The following is an 11524-nucleotide window of genomic DNA, read 5'->3' as shown; positions in this document are numbered from 1 at the left end:
AATAATAACAAAAAGCTACCGCCGAGGGTGAAAAAAACGTCCTCCTGCCGGATATAAATAGTGGAGCTCAGGCAGCAACAGACAGAAGCCATTAGGAAGCAGTTCGGATCTGACGACGGACGTAGTCCGTGTCCGAATGTTCAATCTTCGTAGGTGACGATTCTGGAAGTCTGTTCAAGCTCGCAGGAGTCATCCGTTCGCCGCCAGATGTCAACTTCAGCTCTGGAGCTCGGCCCAGGTTCGGTCGGCACCATGGCTGACTAACTACAGCGAGAACTTTAAACACTGAACAGGGACATGTCGCGAGGTGCGATTTTGAAAAAGGTTTTAGTAAATTACTAAATAATTTAATTTTCAGGTAAAACCCTGGAGAATGTTATAAACCGTCGTGATATTCATTTAGCTTACCGTTGGGAGCATATACAACGATTGAAAGAAGTTTTGGAAAAGCTATGTGCCACACATCTCACAGCGAGTACAGGAAAGTGTCATTTGGACTTGGAGAAGGTAGGATGCTTTAGGTACGTAATTAGCAAAGAGGGAGTGAGGACAGTCCTGAGTTTGGTAGAAGCATCTTAGGATTTTGTGGGGTACTAAGACAGGTGAAAAGCTACGAACGGTTTTAGCGCTCTCCAATTATTGTAGGAGATTTGTAAACGGGTTTGCAGATCTTGGGCAGCCACTCATGCAACTGTTGAAGAAAGGGGTGAAATATGAGTGGACTACCAGTCTATCAGAAGGAGTTTGTGCTATTATGTGACGCTGGTATTAGACATTAAAGGGTGTTTTGAGCCAGGAGGTAAATGGTGAGGATTTACCTCTGGCTTACATTTCATAACAACTGAATAAAACACAGGCGAACTATTTCATGATTGAGAAGGAGATGCTCAACTGAGCGACGTGTTTTTAGTGCTACATGTATGGGAAAAATTCAGAGTAGTGACTAATCATCCAGTTCTAAAGTGGTTATTGGAACTAAAGGACACATGTAGCATGTTCACAAAATGGGTGTTGAGACTGAGTGAATTTCATCATGAAGCTGTGCATGAGCCAGATAGGAAGCATGGGTTCGCAGATGAGTTGGGTAGAAAAGTAGCAGTAGTTCAGGCACTTGAACATGGCATTGCTGAATGGAAAGCAGCGCAAACTGTTGACACCAAATGCAAGCTATCATGATGCAACCACAGCACAGCAGTTGCGACAGGCTATTACGTAAGACAACTAGATTGATATGATGCATGGTGTCAGCTAAGCTCAGGGAACGTGTGTTAAGGGAAACACATGACCTCATGCTATCTAGGTATGGTGGTCGGAGGTCAACAAACCAGAATGGCATAACAGTACTGGTGGCAGGGGATGAAGGAAGATGTGAACCACCATTTCGAGAATTGTGTGTAGTGTGCACAGTGAGTAGATATGCAACACAACAAATTACCATTACAAAGGTTTCTGGAAGCAACAAAATCATCTGAAATAATAGGGATGGATGTCTTAGGTCCATTTAATTCGACTTCAGTGGGAAACCATTTCGTTCTAACGGTTATTTACACCTTTCCACGATACATAGAAATGACTAAAATTTCGAATTAACAATCAGCTCTGGTAGCTCAACCCATACGACTAGCAGCTCAAGTTTGGTACACCTGAAATGGTAATCACAGATCAAGGGACAAATTTCTTGTCAGATTTGATGAAACAGCTGTCTTATTTGCTATGTGTTAGAAAATTAAGAACTAGTCCACTGCACCCATAAACCAATGGCACAACAGAGTTCCTGCATTGCACTGTTGGTAGAATGGTGAGATACTATGTAAACTGTCAACTCAGTAACTGTGATATGTACCTAATATTTGTAATGGGAGCTTACAATGCAATGTTTCACACTACTGTTGGGAAATCTCAGACCATTTCAAGTGATCAAATGGATGTTTAGTAAGAATGGGGAACTAGTTTGCGATTTTGCCGTCTTTATCGGAAGTATGAAAAGTGTGCAGGAAGCAAATACCTAAGCTCTGTAACGGAAAGAGGTAGTAGAGGTGTACAGGGATATTAGCACAATATAGGGTATGGCAACAGGTAAAGTTACCAAGCTCCTGTAACCATGAAGGTAAAACAAAAAAGGTTATAACAAGGTTCCAGTGGCCATACCAAGTGACAGAGACAATATCACCAGTAAGTGTCAAGTTACAGTTGCTAACTAGGACAATTATAGTTCATGTTAGATGCCTAAGACAGTTTCAGTGTGCTCCAGATTCATTGCCACTTGAATCAACATCCCCAACGGAGGGGAAGGACAAAATATGTGATGAAGATGTGGACCACCAAGTTTTTACGCTACCTGTATGGGAAATACCATATAGTTTTGTGCTGTAGTGTAATTTCGGAGTTAGGTAGTATTAATATGTTTATGGTGTGAGTTTTGGAGATAGCAGTGCGTAATGAAGAGGGTGTGTGGAATATGTTTTGGTGTGCTTTGGTCATTATAACTTTGTCTAGGACGTATGTTTAATGTAGGTGTAAGGGGTGTGTCAGGAGACAAGCAGTACTTTCAAAAGGGGGTAGGGGAAGTAAATGTTGCTCCCTGTTCCCTTGTTGCTGTACACCAGGGATGAAGGTGAAGGGGACCCTAGTCGTGGCAACGCTTTAACTTTGTAAAGAGAAGAGTCAGGGCACAGTGAGATCAGCGTCTGGACAATTGAATGCTATTTAGCAAGAAAGCGGATGTGATTCTCACTAGCTATTAATGGAGGCTGAGACTAGTTTTCAAAGCCGGCCGCTGTGGCCGAGCGGTTCTAGTCGCTTCAGTCCGGTTAGAATCCTGCCTCGGGCAGTGATGTCCTTAGGTTAATTCGGTTTAAGTAGTTCTAAGTCTAGGGGACTGATGACCTCAGATGTTAAGTCCCATAGTTCTCAGAGCCATTGGAACCATTTTTGAACTAGTTTTCAACGTATGGCGGATGAGAAGCGAGATGAGGAGATTGGAGGACGTGTTTGCAGCAGTGAAATGTCAGATTGAGAATAAATATATATTTAAAGATGTATGGGGGCAGTACGATAGACTGCACAAATCTAACAAGTGGCTACAGGAAAAGATCTACCAAGAAAATACGTGGTGTCATGCAGCTTGCAGTGGCGCAAGACAATTTGGTTGAATGCTGAAGAAGGGTTACTGCAAATGGTGCTCTGAACAGCAGATGAGAGGGCTATCAGGGAGATAAACAGAACTGTGCAAAGAGTGAGGTAAATGGAAGAAAGGAATAGGACAATGGTGGAGGGGTATAGCACGGTGCTGACAAGTTTAGAGCGCAATGTGCCAAACAATAGACATACACTAAGGAATCTGATAACTGAGGTAATGAAATACACGAAATCATTGGTTGACACCGCAAATCGAGATCTAGGAATTATATAGACCCATGTGCATGTTTTGGATATGAGGGCAACAATCGAAATACTGCTTCAATTGTTGGCCGACAGTATCTGTGATATGCGAGTGGTAATGGCAAGTTTGCAGGAAGCCATTCATCACACTGTACATGAACAGCTTGTTTCAGCCATTTTTAGCTCTTGAATAGTATCCGGTTGGGTTGCAGAAGGTGCAGAAGGAGATGCCACATGAGCTGGAACTCATTGTGGGGTTGCACAACCAAAATTTACTCCTATACTATCGCATAGCAACAGAAATGTTAGGACGCACCAAGCACGGCTATATGTAATGGTTCGATTCGGATTTTCAAGTGGACACTCATGTTCAGGTGTTTTACCATACGTGCTTATCCGTTAAGGGGAAAATTGGAACAGATCAAGCCAGGAGAAATCTTGCTAACATTCGTAGACGGGGATACGCATACAGTAATGGCAGTGCAGGAGCTTTCAGCACTATCAAAGGAAAAGGATCACAATATGCCCGACATGAGAAATCTAGACTGGCACTGACACATGTAATGTTCAGTTGTACCTAGGCAAAACGCACAGCCAGGAGTGTCCGCATTACATTCTGGAACCTCAACCCTATGTCCAGCAAGCAGTATTACACTGGATCTATTCCATATATGACACCATATGGGCACTAGTCAACTGCTACGAGCAGGGTGGGTTCACAGGGGTGTAAAGACGGGAATTGCGTTGTATCGGGTTAGTAATCAATGAGATAGCTTGTCATATAATGAAACCAACACTCCACCTGTCAGCCGCAATTACAGGAGTTACCAGATTGGATATAACACAGCTACAGCTGTACTAGACAGAAAAATCGATGGGAGTGTTTCCAGCAGAAAATTTGATCTATCTCTACACCACCGCAAAACCCAAACTGATCCTCTCCCTGAAGCAGCTCGCAACAGTATTGGAAGAATCAGCATCGAGTGGTTGTGATCCTTAGTATCACAACATTCTGGAACCCTTAATAGTTCTGTTCCTATTGTGTGCAGCCTTCATCTTCTGAGGTGTAGAACTGCCCAACCTAGTGAATCCCAATTACTACAGGCACAAATGGTTTGGATCATCAATCATGTTTGAATGAAAGAAAACGGAAATGAAGAGAGTAAATATCACAGTGTGAATGAAATGTAATATGATTGCGTTAAGAAATGTATTCCCTAATACTGAAGTTGGCATAAGTACTACTGTGCCGGGCATGGTGCTCATGGTTAAGAATAAGTAGCACGAGAAGAGATGCAATGGAGACTTGACTAAGAGTGAGGATACAATGGCAGTTGTAGTTGTGTAGTAACAATTTGTCACAAGGAATTGTCTGTCCGTTGAGAGTGAGAGCGGAAGACGCAATATTAACTGCAAAGGAAGATTTCGAGTCATTATGGAGTGTGTATACTTGTGGGGCTAAAGAGGTAAGCCAGTAGAATAAATTCACAGCCTCTGAATCTTGTGGTTTAAGCCACATAGTACCGAACAGCAAAAACTTGCATAATATTAATATTGTTCAGTGTATGCTGAGATCTTCTGCAGACCAAGGTAGGGTAGAGATGCAAGAGCCTTGTCTTCGAATGGGGGGAGATAGTGTAACGCTACCACCATTTTGTGGACAGTAATAGAGAAACAACCACTGCTGTCTTCAGCAACGCTGGTTCTGACAGTGAGCGGCCATGTCCCACTAACTGGACCGCATGCTGTTGCGTAATCTAGTGTACTCAGCATTGATGGACGCTAACATCACAATGTGGTAGCTCTCAGCATCTGTCCAAAACGTGCTGTCACAGAAAAATATCTGACTTTGTTGACGGAGCCGCAACCTCCTCTCTGCTTGCTCCGCTTCATCACTATCAAAATGAAGTTCTCGAAGGTGTACCTTAAGATTTGGAAACAGGTGAAAATCGGATGGGGTCAAGTCGGGACTGTGTGGCAGATGACTGATGACCGTGAACCCAAAGCGAGGATCCTTACAGATGTTGCTGCACTCGTGAGTGGCCTGGCAGAGGATGTTCCGTATGTGGACAAACTCTTCGAATTCTAAACTCGATTACAGCACTTTTTTCCCGGGCACCAACATAGTTACGTTACACTCCGCCATGTTATACGCTGCAATTCGAAGGCCCTTAGCGGCAGAGGGCTGCAAATATGTAGACACGAGGAATAAGCTTTAAGAGTTTTCATGTAAGAAATTGTGAGGCATACTTTTCAGCACATATTTGGGATGCGCCCCACACTCGTCAGCAATATTCTAGGAAGGGTTGCATGAGCGGTCAATAAACAACCTCCTTAATGGACTCAGTGTATTTCCCTAGTATTATACCAATAAACCAAAGTATGCTATTGCTGTACTCACGAGTGAGCCAATGTGATCGTTCCATCTCATGTTCCACAGGTATTGGAGACGAGGTTATCTATTCCAGTCGTAACTCACTTCTATTATAGTGGTAAGATACAACTTGATTCGTTTAGTGGAGTGCACAATTCTACATTTCTGAACATTTAAAGCAAGTTCCCTATCTTTGCACCACAATGAAATTTTATCAAAGTCTAACTGAATATTTGTACAACATCGTTCAGACCGTACTTCATTGTAGATAACGGCATCATCTGCAGAAAACCTGAGATTAATATTAAAATTGTCTTCAAGGCCACCACTATACAACAGGGACAAGAAGGGAGCCAACACACTTCCCTGCGACACGTCTGAAGTCACTTCTACATCTGTTGATGACTCTCCAGCCAAGATAACTTTCCGCATCTTACCTACCAAAAAATCCTCAATCCAGTCACAAATTGCACTTGATGCCACATACGAGTGTAGTTTTAGTAAAAAGCGTAGGTGTGGCACAGAGTCAAACGCTTTTCGAAAATCGAGAAGTCCTGCAGCTACCTGACTGCCTCGCTCCTTGGCTTTCAGTATATCTTGCGGAAAAGTGGAAGATGGGTTTCACATGGTCGACGTTTTCTAAACACATGCTGGTTGGCATGGAGGAGGGCATTCTGTTCGAGATACCTCACTATTTTTGAGCTCAGAATATGTTCTAAGATTCTGAAACAAATGGATGTCAAGGATACTGGACGATAGTGTAGCGGATCACTTCTCCGCATCTTATAGATGTGTATGCCCGGTGCTTTCTTCCAACTGCTGGGGACATTCTTTTGTTCGAGGGATCTACCATAGACTATTGTTAACAGAGGGGATAACTAAGCCACATATTCAGTATAGAATCTGATAGGGCATTGGGCCTTGTTTAGTTTTAACGGTTTCAGTTGTTTCTCAGCACCACTGATACTACGATCTACACTGTCGGAAAGAAAACAGTACACCTGGAAAGACGACATCGATTTGGATCCAATTATGACATATGCCACCTGGGTCATAGTAGATGTACCGATAAGGGTTTCAGCGTCGTCCGTCAATAGATAGAGTAATGGCATAGCTACCAGAGTGCCATCTGTGTCTACCCTTTAATAGGGAATGCTCACAGCCTGAAGGCTCAGCAAAGTGCAAGCAGGCAACCTTTCCACAGAGATGCACTCGTGCTCCCTGCTGCCAACTGTGCGAGTTCGAAAGGGGCCAAATTGTGGTCTTTTGAGTGGCGGGATGGACATTTCGGAGAATTACCACACACAAGTTGGACGTGGTGCGTCAGATGTGTGACGATACTGGTATCAGTGGTCAAGTAAACATCCTCACACCCATAGACGAGGGTCTGGACGTCACGCAGCACAGACGCCCGCTAGGATCTTCCTATTCTAAGGGCAGCAGCAGCAGATCGTACAGCTACAACAGTACAGATAAGAGGGCTTGTGAGCCTAGACGTTCCAACACGAACTGTTGCGAACCAGTCATTAGCAGTGAGACTATGGGGACGCACACCTCTAACACACCTTCTACTCACGCCACAGCATCGACTTGCACGGCTTGACTGGCGCCGTCAGAGGATCACTAGGAAGACGGAATGACACCTCTTGGTCTTCAGCGATGAAAGCAGATTCTGCCCGCTCGCCAGTGATGGAAATTTGCGTGAATGACGTAGACCTGGTGAGCGCTATCTCGTAGAATGCATTCGTCCAAGACACACTGGTCTTACCCCAGTCCTTATGGTCTGCGGTGCGACAAGCTACAGATCTCGTTCACCTTTGGTGTTTCTGGAGCGGATGATAACCAGCGTTCGGCCAGTACAGAATGTTTTTAGACCCGTTCTTTTGCCATTACTGTACCACGAAGGCTGTGTGTTGTTCCAGCAGGATAATGTTCGCCCACACACTGCCCTTGAAACTCAACGTGCCCTGCAAGACGTACAGCAATTTCCCCGGCCGAGAAGTGACTCATGCGACTCGTCAACCAACATCTCTCACAGATTGTAACGCCAGAAATGCATATCCTCCTATTTCCATATGCTGCACTATACATTTTTTTCCTTATTTTGCTACCTGAAGATATGGCATTTCTGTGCCTTTATATATTGTAATTGTTTTTCTGTTTATATATATATATATATATATATATATATATATATATATATATATATATATATATATATATATGCATTTATGTTGGTTTGTTTTGTGAATATTATTTGTATTTATATGCTGGGTCTGGCCTAGGGAAAACTATGCTATCGAACGAATACATCGATAGGTCGTGTGGAGAACAAAAGTGTTTAGGATCTTTGGTAGTGTTAACTCTGTCGCGTGGAGCGCGAGCAGAGCAGAGTTTGGCTGGGGTGGTGCAGGGGAGCAGGTGTGTTGTGTGACGCTCCCGCGAGTTGCCGTGCTTTCGGGGTTGGGCAGCATGTAATTGCGCTCGACTTGCTATAATAGTTTCTGACACGGTGTCGCGGACGGGAAGCATTAGCTGGCGCACATCAAGAGCCCGTTTCGCCTGGTGACCGTGTCGAGAAGAAGGCGCGCCAACATCCAGCATCTGCAAAAGCGATGGCCGACAATGAGTGACTGTCGCCACCTCCTCGATCGACGGCTTCAAACCTTCAATCAACCAACAAGGAAGACTGGAAGCACGTAAAGTTTTAGAACTGTATGGCAGACCTCAGCTTTTCGAACTGATCCATTTTCATAACTAAATTACAGCAACGTAGCATGAATCTTTGTTGCTCATTGTCCCAATTGCATTACCAAGCAGGGTCCCTTCCTTTTCCGGGATGAACCCGAGTGTCATTGAAATTCAAACGTCAGCATCATTCGATTTCACTGATTTAATTTCAAAGTTCAGTTAAAGTATTCATAGCTGGCTACAATATTTAGATTACACAGTCACAAATTAAGAGTGCGAGTTTTGTTACCGTATTTTAGCTTACCTGTGACTGCAGCTCAGCTTGGTACGTACTAAATTTTACTATTGTTAATTGTCCAGAATCATTTAATTCAAGTTCACAGTTAAATCTCTTATTTCTAAATTGCGTAGATTCAAGTAGCTTTTGAAATGATTGTTGAGGTAGTCCAAGACTAACCGTATTTTACTGAATTTCGATGTGCTTCAGAAAGAAAGCTCACTATTAACTTCAGCCACTAAATTAACTTTCGATTTTCCGGTTTTATTAATTCTTTTGCTAAATTAAGTCAGAGTGTAGCGAAATTTATTACTTCTGACAAACTTTCAGTTTTCGCACTACACGTGTCAACCTTCAGTTGCCACGCTTCTAGTGCTAATTATATGTGTAATAACCTTTCTTTTTCAGTTACTATAGTAATTGTCCTTAGGACTGGCGACCGTAATTTCCCCCAAATCTCAAATATCTAATTACCGCTAGTTAATTCTTAACGTAACGGCCGCACATTTACTTTCTTTATTAACTTTACCCCTTTTCAAAATTAATTTCCACCAGTTTCATTAGCATCTTTCCTTTCATTTAGATGCAACCCGTTCCTCGCTCTTTACCGACAAATTAACTTCGGTGACGATTGCTTTTCCCAAATTTCCATTAGGTACACGCGGTTTAATTTTTCCCTGTCATTAAGGTCGATAAGTGAGGGGGAGGTTACAAGATGTACATGAATAGGTGAAGTAGAGGGAGATAACATATCCCAGGACAGTAGTCACCATATGAACGATTGACTGGATACCAGGGTCAGCGCAATCATTGTTGCCTGTGGAGGCTACACCATGTAATAATATGGGTGTTTCAGCATGGGTCGATGCCTGGTGCCTCAGAACCGCTTGTGGTGTTGATCTGTAAACGTAATCATTTCATGCACTCCACATGCATCGTTGCAGCAACAAATATTGAGTGAAGTGGAAACCTCTATTTTTTTTCTTGGAGTGTATTTCACTCATCTTTCCAGTGGCACGACGATTAAATTAGGGCAATACTTGCTCAGAACCATTTGAACCATTTTTAAAAAGCCCTTGTCTGCACCCCACACACAGACGGCTCCTTTGGTAGCCGCCTCTGATGTGTATTGAGATTCTGGCCCATTTACGAGGACGCTACAGCTCTCAACCCTAGGAACTCACAGCCTAGTTTGCCACCGAATCTTCATAGTCTCTGGTTCAAGCCTTCAGCTCGACTCAGAACCAGGAGGCACGTCTAATTCTGAGGAAAACGCTACGGTCTGAAGCTGGTATTCTCAATCTTCTGTGGCAGTCACTGGAATGATCCTAGAATGACTTCAGAGTGCGAGTGATAGTCTTCGTTTATCCCGAAGCGTGTTATAATCTGAAGCTTGTTGCACCCTGTTCCCTTAACGGCTAAGAGAATAGCTTTTTCAACTTGGTGAATGCGGCCCCCATGCTTATACACTGAGTATATCTGGGGTACCTTTTCATCCTTCTCTGCCATTTCCCTAAGGGGTACCGTTATTCACCACACGTTTGAACTGCCGGTGTTAAACAGACCCCTACCTATCTGTGTTTGCTTCCTCTTGATCATCTTCGAACAGGACATAGGAGGTTTCCCAGCAGGTGAAGTGAGTCTCTCTGGCTCAGTTTCGGTTTCAGTGCAACACAGCAGCTAGAAACTGTTGGTTGTGCGGATGGGTGTAACATCTTGAGTTCTCCCTAGTCTGCCCAGTACATGACGCCTACACAGCTCGCCCTATTTGCCCAAGAAATTCACAGTGCCGTAGACACTGGCGAACAGATTGATGCCGTATTCCTGGACTTCAGGAAGGCATTTGATACGGTTCCGCACTTACGTTTAATGAAAAAAATACGAGCTTACGGAATATCGGACCAGGTTTGTGATTGGATTCAGGATTTCCTAGAAGAAAGAACACAACATGTCATTCTTAACGGTTCAAAATCTGCAGATGTAGAGGTAATTTCGGGAGTACCGCAAGGAAGCGTGATAGGACCTTTATTGTTTACAATATACATAAATGACTTAGTTGACAACATCGGTAGCTCCGTGAGGCTATTTGCAGATGACACGGTTGTCTACAAGAAAGTAGCAACATCAGAAGACTCGTACGTACTCCAGGAAGACCTGCAGAGGATTAATGCATGGTGCGACAGCTGGCAGCTTTCCCTAAACGTAGATAAATGTAATATAATGCGCATACATAGGGGCAGAAATCCATTCCAGTACGATTATGCCATAGGTGGTAAATCATTGAAAGCGGTAACGACCGTAAAATACTTAGGAGTTACTATCCGGAGCGATCTGAAGTGGAATGATCACATAAAACAAATAGTGGGAAAAGCAGGCGCCAGGTTGAGATTCATAGGAAGAATTCTAAGAAAATGTGACTCATCGACGAAAGAAGTAGCTTACAAAACGCTTGTTCGTCCGATTCTTGAGTATTGCTCATCAGTATGGGACCCTTACCAGGTTGGATTAATAGAAGAGATAGACATGATCCAGCGAAAAGCAGCGCGATTCGTCATGGGGACATTTAGTCAGCGCGAGAGCGTTACGGAGATGCTGAACAAGCTCCAGTGGCGGACACTTCAAGAAAGGCGTTACGCAATACGGAGAGGTTTATTATCGAAATTACGAGAGAGCACATTCCGGGAAGAGATGGGCAACATATTACTACCGCCCACATATATCTCGCGTAATGATCACAACGAAAAGATCCGAGAAATTAGAGCAAATACGGAGACTTACAAGCAGTCGTTCTTCCCACGCAC

This window comes from Schistocerca cancellata, chromosome 4 (genome assembly GCF_023864275.1).
Source record: "Schistocerca cancellata isolate TAMUIC-IGC-003103 chromosome 4, iqSchCanc2.1, whole genome shotgun sequence".
Lineage (NCBI taxonomy): Eukaryota > Metazoa > Arthropoda > Insecta > Orthoptera > Acrididae > Schistocerca > Schistocerca cancellata.
The sequence above is the reverse complement of the archived record's forward strand: the minus strand, read 5'-3'. Positions refer to the sequence as shown.